Source organism: Bombus vosnesenskii, unplaced genomic scaffold, assembly GCF_011952255.1.
Source record: "Bombus vosnesenskii isolate JDL3184/JDL3185 unplaced genomic scaffold, Bvos_JDL3184-5_v1.1 scf7180000013293, whole genome shotgun sequence".
NCBI lineage: Eukaryota > Metazoa > Arthropoda > Insecta > Hymenoptera > Apidae > Bombus > Bombus vosnesenskii.
The window spans coordinates 3,957,914-3,977,442 of record NW_022882944.1 but is presented as its reverse complement, the minus strand read 5'-3'; the positions used below and the strand labels follow the sequence as shown (position 1 = coordinate 3,977,442).

At 41.4% G+C, this 19,529-nt stretch overlaps 1 protein-coding gene across 2 annotated transcripts in view; it reads right to left on the bottom strand.

Moving 5' to 3' along the window:
• LOC117232891 overlaps positions 1 to 19,529 on the bottom strand; it is a 56,504-nt gene that overhangs the window by 10,649 nt on the left and 26,326 nt on the right. The window lies entirely within an intron of this gene.

Here is a 19,529-nt window from a genome sequence, read left to right as displayed (position 1 = left end):
TGACCGTGTCACCAGGTTCGCGAGTACGAAGCATACCCTGGTCGGTGAACGAGAACCACAGCTTTGTCGAAGTGCTACAAGTTATACAAGGACGGACTTAACGTCGTGTACCTTGATGAATATGAATGGCAATGATGAAGCGTAAAGTTACGAGTATGGGTACTAAGTTTCGTTGATCTCCGATAAGATTTTGAGGACTTTGAGAAGTTGAAACTGTTATCCTTGACAAGTGAGAAGCGTATACTTGTTATAAACTTTTGGACCAAGGTCGGGCCAGCCTTCGTTGCACGCGGCTGGTTTCGAACTATAAAGCCTCGGGGATAGATATGAAATTTCGATACGTGTTTAGGAAGCCAGAGTTTAAGGAAGTCGAAGGGGTTGGAACCGTCGTCGAATCGATAAATGAAAAATGAGGATATTCCTGCCTGTGCGAAAGAGAGAATGGGGAATTTCTTTGGATTTTTTCACAGTCAAATCTACGATTAAAGCTTCAGAACTTGGAAAGAGAATGGCGTTTAGCGTTCGAGTGAATTTTTCTCGGTTCTTTAAGGAATAATCTCAGACGTTCTGGCGGTGCCGCAGTGTCGATCTTCTTGAGAATGGTTCTTTGAAAGCGGAATGAGTATGACATAGCGCCGTATTCGCTAGTCTGTAACGCTTTATCTCCGCCTTTAGGTTTGTCCCGGTGAAAAAGATAGAATTGATGGTAGCTGGATTTTCCGCGCAGACTCTGGAAAATTGCGCCAGCTAATAGGATAAGTTCTCTCGTTGTCTGCTTGCGCTCTGTTAAATGGATAGTTCAAGTTCCTCTGTTGAAGTCCAGTGCGAAAATCCGATTGCAGACCGATTAACAAAATTTGCGTTTAGTTCGCGAACCTATACGCTGTTAATGTAATTGTATAAATTTAGCTCGCAACTGCTTCATTGATTTTTTTTTATGAAACGATTACTCTCGCTTGCAAATTCACAATAATATTCATTCTATTTTGCGCGTGTATGTGCGTGCGCGTAAGAGGATTAAAAAAATATAAATCGATCTTTTAGAAATAACTGAAATTATAGTACAATTCGGATACGTAAAGCATCCCGTTTATATTTTGAAATATCGTAAAATTATTGGCAAACTTCAAAGTACCATAATCATGGCAAAATTCAGGCGAGATTTCAACGAGACAAACGTCAGCGTCAGTTTAAACGTTAATGGCGGTCCTCGCGAGCAGAGGCCTGAGAGGCAACTCGGAGGATTTGAACGATACAAGAAAAGCGGTGGAAAATGCGGAAAGTCGCGCGCGTCTCGATCACAAGAAAAGCGATTGCAAGGTGGTCTCGAAGAATAATCGAGAATACGCGCAATCTTTGCATCGCGAAGCTGATCAACTATACCGCAGGCAAGATTTGCAAAATTTTTATATTTCATTCCCTTCGAAAGATTCTAAGAGGCTAACCACTCCTCCCAAGAAGTAACTTTTACAAATTGGACAGTTGACGTGTTCAATTTCATTCACGAACTTTCGACAGCGTAATTTTCCAAGCAAATCTTTTCACTTTAAAACGCGACCCGGAATAGCGTTCGTATATCGCGTTACAATTTATTTTGTAAATGTTGATACACCGATGCTTTGATAGAATTGAATTTTTCGAGAATACAGGCAACGAAGCGTAGAAAAACCGACGGTGCAGGTGGTCGTGTTCGCGTTCGTTTTGTTATCAACGTTGTACTATCGTTTTATCAACTTTCCCTTTGGATCGAGTGGAAGCGGAAATTTCAAACCGAAAGTCGAAATAGAAACTAAACCGCAATTATTGGAATTGTTTCGCTTGAAATTTAATTGCGCGCTTTGGTCAGGCCTTTACTACGCATCGATTTCAACGATTTCATCAGCGAAATGAATTTATTTTCTTGAAATGGCCGTACAGACTATTAGAGAAACCGTGACTGTATCGTTTAATTACTTTTGCATAATTAATCGCAGGGTGTGACCAGGGTGAATGTTCCGTCATTAAAGACGTCATGATAGAGTTATGTCGATGACAATGTGTTAGCTCTCGCATCGAAATCCAATTGTCTTTTAGTATGTTGCGTGTTGTTGAAATTTAATACGTTGCGAAATGGATTTCACACATACAGATGTGTATCGTAATTAATGGATTAGGTTTCATTCACTATACGTGCGGTAACGTTATTTCAGATCGTTAAAGTGATCATCGATAAACTCTCGTTTGTTAATATTCAAATTGTATTTCGATTTAAGGTAATATTCTTCGATAATATGTTCAAAGGTAAAAATCTTCAAAATAATCTCTTCCGCAGCACCAAATACATAGTAACAAGCGAAATGAATGTTTCGAGTTGTACAAAGTCTTTGATATGGTACATTCAAGGGAATTACAGAGGAATTATTGTAAACAGCTTCAAAACCACATGAATTTCACGCGGTATAATTTCGAACGATCGAATACAGCGAAACTACAAAATCGGGTAATTTTTACCTGCGTTATTGCGCTCGTGCGAATATTACAAATTCTTTGTCATACGATCGGTAAGCAGACACGGCAGCACGTGCACAGCTCGAAACCGAAACCGAAACCCGAACGACAGAACGTCCGAGGAATTTACAGACAATTGTATTGAAACGCAATGCACCATGTACGTATTGGTCTGATTCAAACTACGACAAAGCATTGACTGAAAACTTTTCATTGGCTACACATCTAATTAAATTTCCTATTTCCGTTATAATCGTATTTAACAAAGAGCGATTGGCGTGTGTCACCAAGCGCCTGTTCCAACCGTTGTATTTTCCATAATTTCTGGCATTTTGCGCGTGTACTCCAGGCGTCGGTTAATTATCGAAATTAGTTCATCGCCACGGTACACAAGGTAACGACCGATGACGCGGTGTTAAAGCGTTGTTTAAACAGACCCTTGTCCTCTTCCCGTGATTAATCGTCAGTCCATTTCGCCGAGGCTAAGCGAACGAATTTTGAATGTTGCATGGCAATTTGCAGCGGTGATTACGAGTCGGCATTAGTACTGTATCATAGAGCAGCGAACTTGTATCCGAGGGACAGCAGTCACGGTGTTGCGGCTAGGAGGACCGCAGCGACGATAAGCTCTTGCAATAATCCGTCGAAAGCTTTGCGGAAGGTTTTACCCAGCTCTGGAGAGCGATTAACGGCTGCCCTATGTCCGGAAACCGCCGCTATAATGGCGAACGAGCAGCTGAAGAAGTCGCCCGAACCAATGTCGATTCCCGAGGTACTCAGGTAGGTTACAAAATTTATTACCGAGTACGTGGAAAAATTTCGAAGGTGAGAAAAATGTTATTGAATCTTTTGTAGCAAAATCGCAAAAATTGAGGAAAATTTTAACTCTGAATTTCTTTCATGGGAATTTCTATTTTGCGAGAACGACGATTTTGTACGATTGTTTGTCGCGTCAAGCGTTTCGAAATGAAAATTCTAACATGTTCGACTAATAATGTGGATAACATCGATACAAGAAATATCGAGCGATAGTACGTAATGGTAGGCGAACTGAAACTTTGTGCGATTATCTATTGCGAACGATCGAGTTTCAAGCGTTTCTTAAAGCCTAGAACAGTGAAAAATTAGATTAGAATATAAAAGACCGAATTTAGCTATGCAGAGTTAAAATCAAATTGTTCGTGGAAATCAGAGAAGGCGAAAGATACGATAGTTTGTTGATTTATTTCATTTACCGCTAATAGGATTCTGATCCATCCAGTTGGTAGGATCGTAGTCTGGTAATGTAATAGACGATGCACGGTATTCATGATTTATGCGAGAGCAATCTATCTATAAGATGATATATTCATGCCACCTGTAAGACGATTGTCTACGTAAATTACGGTCTGTCAGATCTGTCTATTCTATGAGAATCTGATCTATACCGAGTATGATATCAATGCGCCTTCAGACCATGATTAAAGTATTCGAAATGTCGGGATAACGATTCGAAACGTGGCTCGGAATACGAATCCTCGACTGACGTCAATAGGAACAGGGATGGGAACCTCAGGGAAATGAATCGAACGTCTCAATGCGAATCGAGGCAATTAAATCATTTGCATAAAAACAATGCTCTATGGAATAGGTTCTATCTTGTTACTGTTCTCTAATTTATATAATAATAGTCTAAGAACTCGATCTTCCAATATCTAAAGATATCTGACAAGATTTTCTGCTAATATTAGCATTAGAATTTCTATTTAATTTTAAGCTAAAATTGACTAGAGTTTTCCCTACTCAATCTAATTATAAAACGATCGCGTTACTTAGGGTAGGCTGATATTATATCAGCCGATAATTCTCAAATGAAAAAATTTTCAATTTCCACGCTTCAGGGACCGAGGTAAAGATCCCACAAAATAAATGATTAAACACTGCCCTTTCCTCCAATCCCTAGCTATTTCGACAGCCACAAAAGCTACTGGAAGAGCCTTCCGTCTCCTCGAATCTCCAATACTCAGCTAGCAAGATCCAAGATGTTGTTCAAACAATTAAACAATCTTGCTGAGACTACATTGAAGAATCTAGAGGCGTCCTTCGAGTCTGGAAAAGTATCCATCACTCTGAAGATCACTCAGGAGTTACTCGTGATATCGGAGGGCTTGCACGACCCTAGTCGCTATCAGATAGCTGCCTATCACTATTTATCCTTGATCCACGTGGCCATGGGAAGACACGATCGGGCAGTATGTAGCGTATCGCGTTTGATACGCTTGTCGAAGAGTACCGGGGACGTGGTTCAGATCTGTCGGTCATTGGTGACCTTGGGAAAAGTGCATCTCAGCTTTGGACACCTCGACGCAGCGGCCAAGGCATGGGAGTACTTGTCCAAGCACTTGAACAAACCGATTCCCGTGGCTTGGATCAAACACGAGATTGGCAGATGCTACTTGGAGACTGGAAAATATGAAAAAGCAATGGAAATGGGTTTCAGGTGCGTGGAAGCGGCAACAAAGGCCCATTCCAAGAAGTGGATGCTTAATGGAAGGCTGTTGCTAGGTACGCATTTGTGGAATTCATTTTTTCTCTGAAACTCATTATATTTGCAATTTGATTTGGATCAATCTTATGACGCGTGATATCGCAACTGTCATAGAAGAATATTAAAATCGCAAGTGTCGTAGAAATTTAATAAGATGGAAGAATAAATCGTCGGCAATCCGATGATCTGCGATTGTCTCGGTCTACTATATATTGTCTATTGTGCTACAATTTGTCTGTCCGGTGGTTTAGAACCTATTTAGCGCATCAGACCTCTGGTAGAACTGGCTATAGTCGGACACCGAAATCAATTTCCACGCGAGTACGATTTACACCCGAGAGCACGGAATGTCGATAGGGATAACGGTTGCGAAGGTAGTCCGGGTTGTTGGTCTGTGGGAACGCTGATACCGCTCGTTCCACTCGAATTACAATTAGTATCGCAATTTGACCACAGCGATAAGGAAAAGAGGCGGACGTACTACGTTTTCGAAGGAGACAAAATCACAACGTTTGCTTTAATCGTAAATAACGCGTTGTTAACTAAGACGATTATCCGTAATTTTTACACATCCACTGCATAAACAGAATCTTTTTCCTCGTTTCTCCGATTTTTTCGTTCTTCCTCTCCGTAACCATTTTGAAATACTTTACGCGAGCGCGTGATCTTTGTTCGCGTTGCGATCTCAAGCACTCGTTGCCAGTTTGAAGATTCTTTTGATCGTACGCTGCAGATCATTGGCATCTTTCAACGCAACGCTCCGATTTATTCTTCTTTGATTTCTTTTTCAAGGTCAAAGCCTGGCGAAGCTAGGCAGATTCGTGGAATCGCTGGAGGAGCTACAGATAGCGGCGAAGATCACCGAGGAAGAGGGTGATACCCCGATGCTGTCCTACATCCGCGATCTTATCGACCAAGTGGCGCACGCCCTCCGCAAGATCCCGTTCGAGAACAGCCACTGGGAGGTCGTCGAGTCGGTCATCTCTCACGGCCAAAAAGCCGAGCAAGATCTGAGTCTGTTTGTCAGCCGCAAGGGAACGGTGACAACTACGGTATTCTCGCAGAGGAAAGCGATTATCGAGCGAAGAGACGATTCCGGCAACGAGAACACGTCGGTTGACGAAGACGAGGAGATAACGACGCGGTCGAACAAGACAGCGAATTTAGCCCGCACTTACCGCGAATGTACCGCTCGATCGGATCTTGAAAAGGAACAGTACGTTTCTCAAGGTGGTGCCACGTTCAGAGTAGATATCGAGAGGAAGAAAGTTTCTCCTTCGTCTTCTAGCTCTTCCTTAACCTCTCTTATATCCAGCATCGATGCGCGAGAAGAAGAAAGTAGAAACGTCGAAGATAATTTGGAGAAGATAGCGGATAGAGGAGGAGACAAGGTACAGGAGGAGGAAGATACGCCGAAGCGTGAAAATAATAGCACAGTATCCGGAAGAAGCGTGAACACGATGGCTACGTACGTCATAGAGGAGGAAGGATCCGTGTTGGAGAATGTAAAACAGGCGTCCGGTAACGAGGAAGAGGATAGCGAGAAAGCGACGGACAGAGGATCCTGCAAGTTGGTCGGGTACGAGGATAAGATCGGGGAACAGAGAGAGGATATGCTAAATGCTCTCCGCGTGATCGAAGAACTGGGAAAGAAGGACGAAGTGGAATTGTTGGAGATGCTCAGGGACATGCTGCTGTCGACCGACGAGAAAGGTCGACCAGACGATTTAGGGAATTCGGGGGATGGTTTCCGGACGTCGAGATCCGGCGCGGATAGGCAGAACGAGGTCGTGGCAGGTCGTTCGATCCGGACGACCTCTTTGCCGTCGAGCCCTCGCAAGTGTCACGCCGATGGCGATTTTCGTGACTGTGCAATGCCTTTGGAATTTAATTAATGTTAATCTTTTCATAACTCGTTCGCATGATCGTGTATCTTTTGGCAAACGTAGAATATTTACTAGTGATGTATCATTTTGTTCTTTTTCTCTGTGGAAAAAGCGAAGGACGGTAATCTTGGAAAACATGTGGCAGGCTTTTCGAGAGCAGAGATCAAAGGAACGTTAACCGAAAGGAAAATTATACGAGGAATCGATGGTAAAATTCCTGCTTCCACGGAAGGGAGCGGAAAGTCGGTTTAACCTTTCACACGCCATTTCATATTCGTCGAAATAAAAATTCGGTAATAACATTGCGCGAGCAACAAGGGGAAATCCTCGGATTCCCTTTGAAGTATTCGTAGGATCAAGAGATTAAGAACCTCGGCGTAAGCCTGATCAAATGTGGGATACAGCTCGGCTAGAGCTCGTTAGCGTAATGAAAAAACCTTCACCGATGAAAATCCTTGTCACCTGCTACGCTTAATTTACTCAACGACTCTATTCGTTTAAAAGAGCGTTGCACCAGCTGCGCAGCTCTCCTTTTTACGAGCGTGTTTCAGCCAATCGAAACCACTCGAGCTTCGGCCGTGAATTATCGACCAATTCACTAACCGAGACTCTCTCGAACCAGAGATTAAAGGCTCTCCATTTTAATGACACGTACAATCAAGGAACGAGCCATTATTCCTTCACATGTTCTTCACTTGCACCTCGATCAGCCTAATTAGCTCGTTATCCATGCGAATTTAATTCCAGGACCCATCTTTGTTGTATCATGAACGATCGAGAGTGCTGGTAAATTAAACGGGAATCGATCGAACGATTCGGCGTTGTTTTCGCCGAACGTGAAAGCTGTGCGGAACGTTCGATTCGCCGGACTACGAAATAATGAAAACGCTGACAGTGCCTTTTTTCCTTGGCGCATCACGATTCTTCGAACACATCTGTGGAAATTCGTTCTTTGACCGTTGGCAATGCCAGTGAATATTCAGTCGGCCGTTCATAATCTTTGGTTGTATGGCTATGCAGTATTTTCCGATGAAAAGGGTGGAAAAAGAATTGGCAGGAAGAAACCGGAGGATATTTCGACCTGGTGCGCTTGTTTTTCTGCCTTCGAGAATTCTTCGTGACGTATCCTTACATGGAGTCCTTACACCATTGGTCATTTCACGGTAAATCGATCACCTTTGCAGCTCGATGATGAAATATTTACGTATAACGCAATGCACGTGAAATTAAAGATGATGGCGTTAAGTTATCACTTTGCTGATTCGATTTGACGTCGAGACTGTGTCAAAGTTTTTATATTATTTAGAGAAATATCAGATTAAATTGGCAACAAAGTTTCTATCCAATATTCGAACTTTCTGCCAAACTAGGTAGACCAGGAATGTCGCTTTTCGGAAACTGGTCTGAAAATTCCCAAAGCGCGGAGAGGGCGTTGAGAAGTGTCAATGCCCAGGTGGAACGTGCGTGTGTAGGCACAGGGGAGGCTCTCGTCGAGTAAGAAAGAAGGCAAGGGTGGGAACTGTGAGAACACGCCAGGGAGGAAGGTACTCTCAGTGCTACCTGTTGAGCTACCTATGTGTTCTCGGCAGGCCTCTTTTGTATGGTCATCAAAGCGCCTGGAATAGCTCTTCGTGCTCGTGTTTTTCAAGTCTCTGGCGGTGGAACGTGGCCGTGAGCAGAAGCAACCGGACCAACCACTTGAATCCTCGCTATTTCACGCCATCCCGCTGGCGTACATGCTCTTGGAACGTTTGTTGCCTCTCTTAAGGGATCGTTGCTTTTGTCACGAATACTTTAAAGCGTAGTCCACTGTCTGGACCAGAGATAATCTTTGTCCCTGTAGAGTGTTCCGCGTAATGTACACGTAGTTTAGTGTAAAGTGTACGCTACGTAATATAGCGCGAAGGAAAGTGTAGATCGCAAAGTTCAGTGTGTAGAATATGATAGTCATTTATTAGAGCGTCAGTTATTTCTCTGAACCAATTGGGACCGAGGTGGTTCGGAAAATTCGATAATGAAACATGCGTGTACTTGCCTTTTTAAATTAACGTTAAAATTGCTTAACGGATACCAGAGTATCAGTTAATTCATTTTTAATGGATATTTTTTTTCGATTAAAATAATCGTTACTTTCGTTCAAATTTCTATACGCGTTTGTCAAATCAGACCATCGCGCTCCACCGCTACGGAATCGTGGAATTTCAGGATGAATCGATAACGCGACCGTGACGTTTCTTTTCTAAACTAAGCAATTTGCTGAAGAAGATGCTCGAAACGAAACTCCGACTTGCCTTCGTGACCGTGCCTCGAGATTCCTCTATCAAGGTTTCTGGTCCGCGGTTTCCTGAAAAGTTACCGTTATTTTAAGCAAAAATATTCCCAAGTTTCCAGGAATTTCCAACATGGAGGAAACGCTCCGTCGGGAATCCACGAAACTTCCGACCTCCTGCGTTAACAATCGGAACACAACCACTGTTAACTTCTAAATTACTGCCGGATTACCATTTTATCTTTATCACGATGAAATTCATATCTTTCGGTGTCGTATGTCTCGGAGAAAAGAATCTGTTAATTTCTTCTCCATAAAGAAAACTCTTCGCAAAATCATCTAAATTCTAATTCTCTCGAATCCTATTATTATCTTCCATCTTGTATAATCCAGTTCCAGCAAATTAAAGAAGAATTTAAAGGAGAAGAGGAGATCGAGCGAGACAGAGTATTGCCGTGTAGAGAGGACGCGTTTCATCGAATTTTCGCACGATCTTGGAACTCTCGTCTGAAACGCGTCACACTGAAACTCGACGAACGATCCGTATGTTTTCGTGTACTTGAGCCGTGTCGTTAATAATTATTTTTACTCCGGGATCGGCTAAAAATTGATTTTCTCGCGGCACGTGTTAATTGAACGCGAAACGGGTCGTCTGACTCGAACAAGCGCTTATTAAAGCGCAATGGCTTAAAATTCACACCGTGTTACGTTTATTTTCTGTACGGTTGCTCGTGTGAAAACTCCAGTCTGCTCGTAATCCACCACTTTCTCGTCCGTGAAATTTTATCGCGATAGAGTTCCAATGAGACTTGATCCAACTGATAATTCAGTAGCTGGCTACCTCGATTTTATTCCTTTTGGAAAGACGTAAATTGTTAAAAGACCCAGACGAGAGTTAAGAAATCAATACTTAAAGACCGTCACAGGTGAAATTTCATCGCATGCAGATTTCAATCGTAATATAATCAAAATACACGACGCGCTAAATCCACGTTGTTCGCGAGAATTAGACCAGTCCATTTGCTCGGGGGACGAAACGTTTCTAATTTTGCGGTCGTATAATGTTGACTCGCGTATTTATTATGTTGGTCAACAGCGGTGCGCTTGGTTCCTTGCCGTGGAAGGAACGCAATTATAGCGACAGGGAAAAGGCTGTCGAGGATGGAATGCATTATTCATTTCATCGAGTGACCGTAGAATGGCTTAATCGAAGTTTTACTTAGAAAGAAGAAGAAAAAGGGGAGGATTTTTGTTCGTACGCAGTGGAGAGTAGAATCAACTTATTTTCAGTTTATTTCTAACCGTGCAAGTATTCTGGTAATCTCATCGGAGAGCTTTTTAGGCTTTTTTATACGACGGTGTGATTCAAAGTGATTTATTTGCATCGCAGTTGGAACGGTTAATAGCAGTTTCGTTTTACAAGAATAATCGTTCGTATAAAACCGGCAGCTTGGGACCAAACAATTTGCCACGGGAAATAAATTCTGCCTGGTTTGTTTCGGTGTGTCGGTGTAATCAATTTTGCATCGTTTGGATTCACTTTTACCTCTTCCTGGTTTACTTTGGAAAATAAATTAGCAACTTCTTTCTGTTGCTCTTCGTTGGAAAGCTTCGCGCTCTTCGGATTTCAACGTATAGAAAATATTAATGGAACGAGTTCGCGTTCGCGAGATAGTGAAATACTTAAGGTACGGCCAACGAATTTTAAACTCGAGGGCAAAGGTGGAGCAAAGACACCGTTTAATCGATTTCCTCTTTAACGCGCTGTTCGAAACGTTTTAACCATCTCATCGCGATAGCGGTGCAACAACGATCTTCGTAATCTCGTCGATCCCCGTGGAACGACTTTCAACAAATTCTTTAGCGACATAAGATTACCTCACAAATATTCGTTTTATGGCCATCAAGGGAAGCGACAGTCGTTAAAGTCTAACTATCAGAAACTTTTTGAAAAATTAATTGACAAGAATAGAGGTACGTTGAATAATTTTTCCGTTATACATGTACATGTACGTTAAAGTGTAATATAACACTGGAGATCGAAGTACCGAGCGTATTTCGAGAGTAATCGCGTGGAAATGATTCTGGAATTTATTCCCATACAATTGTCTTCGATACGACTCTCGTTTTACATTCGATTCGAAGGTCCGACAGTTATTTGCTGGGAAATTATAAGCTCGGTGCTTGTTTTCCCTCCTGTTCCTAGCACGTTCTACCTGGTAGCTATTTGTATTTTATCCGACTTAAACTTCGAGTACGACTCTGCGACGATACGCGATCGATTTGTCTAACGCATGCACCAGATGTTCGCCTCCTGCAGTTTTACATTTTCCTATTCGTCCGCCCGTCCAGGATAACGTTACGAAAAATCGATAAGCGAGCTTTGCAGTCGAGATGCAGATACTCGTGCCAACGGCGAAGAAGAAGCCGTAGTCACGATCTGCACGAAGCGACGTGCATCCTGACAAACGTCGATATATCGGTAAGAAAGACGAATTTTTTAACAAGCATCGATAAAGTTAAGATAATAACTTGAATTTTCCTACATCAAGTTGATCCTTTTGAAAACATTGAAACTACGATATCTGGTTAGAATTCTTTCAATTACCGTGTCGGATCATACTTTGACCGATATTTACATCTACTCCCTAGTTTTCCCTCTTATCGTATTCTTATTTCTAATATAAAATTAACGTGAATATAGTTAATAGCAATGGCTCATAATTTATTATTCTAATCCGATATATCCTATTTTTTATTTTTTAAATCGCTCGATCGTAGCGTACATTTTTACTGCGACGCAACAAAGAAATCCTCATTCGTTCCTCGTTGAAATTCTTGGTCCTTCGGGTTTACTTTCGATATCTGTTGTTCCGAAACTTTCTTTCGTTTTATAAGCAAATAACAGACGCGCAATATTTTTTCTTTTATGTTATTTTATCTAACTATGCACGATCCATTTCGTTGCAATAGAACAAAATATAAAACAAGAAATATTGCGCATCTATTATTTCCTTACGAAACGAAAGAAACTATCGGGACAATCCAACGCGTACATTGCTACAATCAGTTGATGTAGCGAAATTTGCCTGCGATTTATTCTGTCGCTATCAAACGTCTCTAGAAACCGGAAGTATTCGCAATTTCGTTTCCGCTCGCAATATTTCCGGGTCGTATCGCCACGCATCGTATTTCCGTCCTTCCCATATATTATAGCGTTGCGCGCGTCGTCCACGAGGATAAAGCGATTGGAAATCGATGAACGAAGCACGAATCTCGTCGAAGCTTTCGAAGGCACGATCTTCCATGGCATTGTAAATCAACGTGGCACGGCCGAAAGTGGCGGCTCGTTGCGATATGCAGCTCGGCCAATTTTTCCCCTCGAGCGCGCACCAACACGGCCAACAACCGCTATTTCGACAAGCAACGTTGGATACGTAACGGGCTTAGCCTGAATTTATAATTTCGTGCAGTCGACCCGCATTCGTTGCTCCCTGCGAGGTATTCGATTTAAAGAAACGAAGAAACAAAGAACGAGAGGATCGTGTCGAACATATAATATTTAAGTTTCATGAGACGAAAGCAAATTAGAAAAATACTTGTAAATAGATCGTGAATTTTGATGTATTTATAGGAAATATTTTGCAACAGATAGAAAACTATGTAAAATAGCCAATATATTGGGTTGGCAAATAAGTGATTGCGGATTTTGTCAATACCATTTAATGATAAAATCCGCAATCACTTAGGTTGCCAATGCAATGGTAGATACTCGTTACGATATTTAGTAATTTTCCATTTAGGTTGCATTTTTTCAATTACGTTCGTAAAGATATGAATTCGCATAAATATTCGTAGTTTACTTCTGGATAATGTTATTCGGATAATCGAGGGTCTACAGTTTCCCGACGAAACTCGTATTTCTATAGTCGAGAATAATCAATACCGTGATTATCTGGTCGGAAGTTATGCATTAAAATTAGATAGTACGCGTGAGGGGTCGATTGCGTGTGCGTGATTCTGTAGAGATGCTTGAAACGTAATTTCGTAATTAGCATAATTACTTTTTAGGAGTACGTTCTCTCCTGTTTTTTTATTTCTGTTTCTAACGAACGATTACAGGTGAAAGCTGAGAAAGCTGAGAAGCATATCGTACGTAGTTTCCTGGAGAGGATTCGTACCGAAAGCTGTTCGTCGCAAAATTACAGGAGCTCGGAGTTTTTGAAAATTTGATGACGCCACGGGAGCTCCGGAAGCCTGGCCGCGTAACGTAATTACGAAATTCGGGTCGAGCTTGAATATCGCTGAAATATTTATTACACGCTGTGATTCCGGTAATCAGATACTGAAAACTTGCTATAATTTAGCGCGCAAACTATTTCGTTCCTGAAGTTCCTCGACGAAATAACGAACGAATAATGCTTCCGCGAGAACGAAATTTTCCCTGATACGAAAAACCTGTCAAAAAATTTCTCACCTCTTTCCTTTCCTTTCCTTTCTTTTCTCTGTCGTTCGATAACTCTCGAAAGAATTGTTAATCGAAGGAGAGGAGTTTGTCGTAACGAGAAAAGCTCTAGTTTCTGGTTCGCTGGAAATAAAAATCATACGTTTTCAGTCATATTCGTACGACTGGCAGGAGATCCAGGCCACGTTCGTCCATTTTACTCCGCTACTTTCGAATAATCCGGAATCTTTTCCAGGTTTTACGAGACGATCAAGGAGATTTCCTTTGCGGCTCGGTATAGCAGCTTCGGGAATAGGAAACAATCGATGAAAATCCTTAGATATCGAGGAAACTCGATTCTGTCGACTGTTCCTTTAAAAAAATGAACCCGTTTGTAGACGATGTTTGAAGAAATCAGCTCGCAAATCCGATTGCCTTCGATGACGAGAAAAATAATCTTCAAGGCGATGGAAAATCGTAGAACCATTGCCGATGGATAATAATTTTAAATGAAATAACATTATGGTATATCGTAAAAATTATAATTTAACAGATTTGTCCAACTCGTAATCGTCATAAATCGACAACGTTTCATCTCCCCTAAACGACGTATCACTTTGCACGATTCAATCTATAAAATTGAAAGGATCGGAAGTAGGAGTTGTTCGTTTTGCCGAAAAGAAACGAAGCATGGTGTATACGCTTCGTTTCGTGGCATCTGTTCGAGTCCTTCGCGACGTCTTACCAGCGACGAGGATCTTCCACTTCGGTATCCACGTCTCCAGCACTCTCTGTCTTTGCATCGAGGTTATTCTCGGCACGACGTTGGCCTAGACATCCGAACAACCGTTCAAACCTTCCGCTTCACGGTTTTTCTCGCTCTACGTTTCTCTTTCCACGACAGAAAAAACATCTTGTTACGCTCCGTAGCTCGAGAGAAGCCACCTTCCAAGTAGAACAAGGAACACGCCTCCGCCCACTTCGTAGTTATTACTGTTCTCTTATTTACACAGTCGGCACACTGTCCTACGAGCTTCCCTTTCGTCGCGAGAATTGATAGCCAGAAAAACGACATCCAGACGTTCCGCCGTTCCGAATGTTTTACAGCGCTTCCGTTTTTTCACGCCATGAATAAGAGAAACGAGGGCAACAAGTTGGCGAAGAGAACTCCAAGCCTCTCAGGTTCTTTTCGAGGATTTAAGAAGCTAAGTTTTATTCGAGGAGAATACCGCTGGTGTAAAATGCTGCTTGTTTACATAGGTGAAAGTAAGAGGCAGAGAACAGCACGTCGGTTGTTCCATGTACACTAGATCGCGATTTTAAATTCGCCCGAGAAATATGTTTCCTCGTATTTTTCGTTTCTTGCGGATCACTTGCTGCAGCTATCGTTTTATAGCTGCAATATGTTGTCACGCATTCTTGCTCGAGAATTTCTGAATTGACTGCGCTCGATCTGGTAATGTCGTGGTAATGTCGGAAGACACTGCTAGAAGGAGGTCGAGTTAGGTTCGAGTTAGGATTTTACTCGTCCAGCCAAAATTAATTTTGTAGATTAAATTTCGATTACGATTCGACTGATCCACGTTGGATCAACTCTTGCGCTCGATCTATGTACACAAGGAATCTTTGAATTTCACAGAAGCTTGAAACGTTACAGAGAGTGAATGTTTAGGAAAATACAACCGTCGCGAAGAGTTAGTTTCGAAGCAACTTAATTCACGAAAGAAAGGGCATCCGAAAGAATACACAGAAACGTCTAGTGTACTTTAATTGTTATCGAGCAACGGGTACCTCGTAGCTGCAGGAACGTGCCGCTCTGCTATGAACCGATCTCGGACACGGGACAACCCGATAAGCATCGTTAACGTCGTTATTCGTAGTTGGCGGGCCTGGAACGGCTAATTAACTTTGCCGGACGGCGAGACTCGCTTTGTTCGTTGTTCGTAACACCGATGGCCCAACTTGAAAGACAGCTCCACCGTGTAAATTGCACTGCCAATTAATATGCCGAGCTGCACACACGAAGGTGGCTCGCTTTAAAACCGATATACTCGTCACGCCACCTCCGTTCAGGCTTCTACCCCTGCAGTTTCGTCTCACCTTCTATCGGCCATTGCTTTTTTACCTTTGTTTTTACCATAGAGATCGAGCAACTTTCGAGCACGTCGTTGAAAAAGTCACAGGTCAAAGCCGATAGAACACCGGTGGCTCGTTGACTTGCATCGCTGATAGTTCTCTCTATTCTCAGTGCTAATTACCCTTAGTTCTTGGCAGTGTAACAAATTTCTGTTGTGAACGACGTAAATCATACAAAAGCAAGATTTTTAAAGACAGAAAGATATCTCTGATACGTTACAAATTGTAAATTTGGAACTTTCCAATGAAGTTTCCTTCCTCATTTAGATAACTCAGTTTAGATAACTAAACACGAAGTCGTTGTTGCTCCTCGGCAAGTTGGAGCTTAAATACGGATTGATGTTTGTGATTGGTTTTTTGGTATGGAACGAGCGTTTAGGAGACGCGAATGAGGAAAATTCATGGAGCAGAGGGAAAACAGGACCGAGCGCCGATCGAACCGATTGCTCGAACGATGGATTGGACAGCACTTTTGATAGAATTCAAAACGTTCAATCGTCGATGGCATTCGTGGCCCGTTTGTTCGTTTCGTGCCTTTAGTCGACGCTCCATTGTTTTCGCAAATATTTATTTTCGCCACGTTTTCGTTGCTGCGATTTCGCCCGAACAATGCGCCACACTGTTTTATGTTCTGTGCGTCGAAACTATTAACGATACCTTGGGAATGCTTCGAGGGGAGAAGAGCAACGGACCTTTATTATTTTTCTCCCTTTTATTTCGGAGACTATACAGAGAGAAAAACTCGTCAAGTCTATTTTTGTTCACATGGTTTCTGATGTCGCAAAAGAACGATACTTTATCATTACGTTGTTGAAAATGAAAAATAATCTTTGGCGTGTCTTTCAACAATGTCGAAGCTCTTAAAAGTGTCTTTCAAATAGCAATTCTTTAAGTTAATTAATTAATTATTATTAATTTAAATTTTAACTAATTCTAACATTAGAAATACGTTATTCTATTATTTGCGGACGTCAAGCTGAGAATTACGCTAATGCAGTCTGGTCTGGACCATCCAAGATTCTCTTCGTAGCCTTTGGGTGATTTTGAACCAGACTAATAACTCGTCGTGGGACGCCTTGGGAAATTGCAAGGACATCGTAGCATGCGAGCAGCTTAGTTTTAATTAATCATAAAGTAGACATACGTACGTAGGCTGTAATCTACGATTTATAGTATCTTCGTAATTATGTAATCTTCGTAAGATTTCTATGTAACCGTCGTGTGAGAGATAGATGGTGCGTAATATATCTTTATTTTTAAATTTTGCGTTCAAGTATCAGTTTTAACTCTCTCAGCTTGGACAGTGAACGTGGGATGCGTGCATCTTAGTATTTAAGATAAATATACGCTAATAAATTATCAGCATCCGCCGTGCAATGAAATATCAAGGAACGTATGCGTTTTAGTTTTCATTCATTTTAAAATAAATTTATCTAGGCCAAGTGGATCGCGCGCGCTTTTTCTACGAAGATACGCCGTCTAAGAGCGAGAAGTTAAAAGCTTCTTTATCAAATCTTTTTAAATATTAAATTATCAAATAGGCCAGTTGAACGGTACAAAGACTGTCGGTAGAGCTGCGAGCTAATGTACTTCAGTTTAAGCAGGTTTTAGTGCCAAGATCTCGATTAAGTTAATTTTAAGTCTCGTTATAGGACGGCTGGAACGACGAGGCACGTATTCCTTCTTTTAGATCTTATTGTTAGTTTTACACCATAGTTCTAACGCTTCATTTTAAGTCTCGGTCTTAAGTTGTTTTGTTACTTTTAAGCTTTACTTTGAAGTCTTAGATTTAAATTGCGCCGTTAATTTTGAGCCGTATACGGCTATAGAAAGTTGCTGCGCGCGAGTCAATTGCTAATTTTTCGTAGCCGAGCTGTCGTTCGATAAACTTTCAGGAGAACGCATAATCTTAATAAATATGTGTGAGAGTTTTAGTTTTAAGCCTCAGTCTTAGCATATTGATGAAGATCGAGATTTTCATTGATCCTTAGCTCTTTTCGTCGATATTTAGCGTTTCGCCCTGGACGTGAGCAGTCTGTTTGGGTTATCGATGATTGAATATCGACAAGTCGATAATTCTACTTGATAATATAGTTTTTCTATACTTCTATTCTTCTATACTTGAGCTTCTTCTATACTTCTATACTTGAATTCTATACTTGATAATATATTGTAGTATCGTAACTACTATAATTAGTTTATTAATGATAAGTAGATCGAACAGGTGTTAATTGAACAGAAAATAATGTTCGTTAAACATGAACGAATCGCAGCAAACGTATAATAATTAACACAACTAAGTAATTAATCAACGACTCTCATCAACGTAATCCAACTCTTTGACATCTCAACTCGTACTGCTGTTAATTCGTTTGTTTAATTCGTTAATTCGCAACTCCTTTGTCTTAGCCTCGCCACGTACATGCTCAGCAACAGCTTGTTTATAATCCGCACAACACCCCCCAAGCTCCTCATTCATAATACTACAATAAAACTGATATTTGATTTGAGAATACAAAGAGGAAAATTGCGGTTGAAAAATTCGCGTTCTTATGTTTCAGATACATGAAATTGTGATTTTGTTTGAAACTAATTAAACCAATCATTTATTCTACATATTAACTTTGATTTTGATAATGTCTCCCGAAAATTTATTGATTATTGTAAAAGAATAAAAATATGTGCTTCGTCGCGATTATGGGATATCCTGTTCTATGTTCTACCTACAATTTCATACAGGATTTGAATTTTAATTCAAACCGATACTATAACGAATCGATAAGGTGGCAGGCGATAGGAGAATGGTATGGGGTGTCAGACGAGCCCCAAAACCTGGCACTCGAAAAAGCATTGAATGTCACGTCTACTCGTGTAGCTCGTTTGTAACAGAACACTGGTATTTGCAACGTCGATAATTGTTCGTGAAAATGACGACGAAATCTGATGGAAAAGCTACCGAAAGGTCGTCAGGAGGGCAGAACGAAGGGAAACGGGGTCGAAATGCGGTTCGCTTGGCCTGTAGAATCTCGTTCGCGGCGTTCTTTCCTGTGTTCGCCGCGGGCTATTCTCTTTGAGTTGCGGAGAAGGAAGCGGCGAGCTTTCAAAGCGATCCGCGAGAATAGACGGAGATCGTAGCAGCCGGAATTATAATAAATAAGTCCGTGAGGACGACCCTGGTCGTCTTTGGAAACGACTTCAGAAATACTCGTGTTCATCCACCTACCAAATGAATATTCCCATTTCGACGGTATTCCACCAGACGATTGTTCCGTTTCACGTTTACGATCTTCTTAGAATTGTGCATCGTGTAGCCACTAGACACGCTCGAGTCTCCGTTTCCTTTTTTCCCCGCTTGTCTTCTTCCGTACGTCGAGAATTTCATTTATGCAGCCCTCTCGCGATTATTTTCACGCTTGCAGACAGTTTCTCGAATATTTGCTCGCATGAAAAGTTAGTATTAATTGGGTTAAAGCAGATAGAATTTATTAGTATAGATAGCTGGAAATATAGACGAAGCGAGAAACGGTTCGTTCATTTATGGAAACAATTTTTCAATACAGAGAAGAAAATTTTTTCTTTTCTTTTCGAGAGAGACGAACGCTAATTTAATTCGCCGTGTTCTTCCCTTTTTCGTTTTTTTTTCTTTTTTTTAGACGAAGAAATTGATAAATGAATATGATAAAGCGGCGTTGACTAATTTGCCTTCTGACAGATTAATCGTGGAGATGTAACCGATATTTTGCATTTATTAATGCGATTAACTCTAAACAAATGAATTAT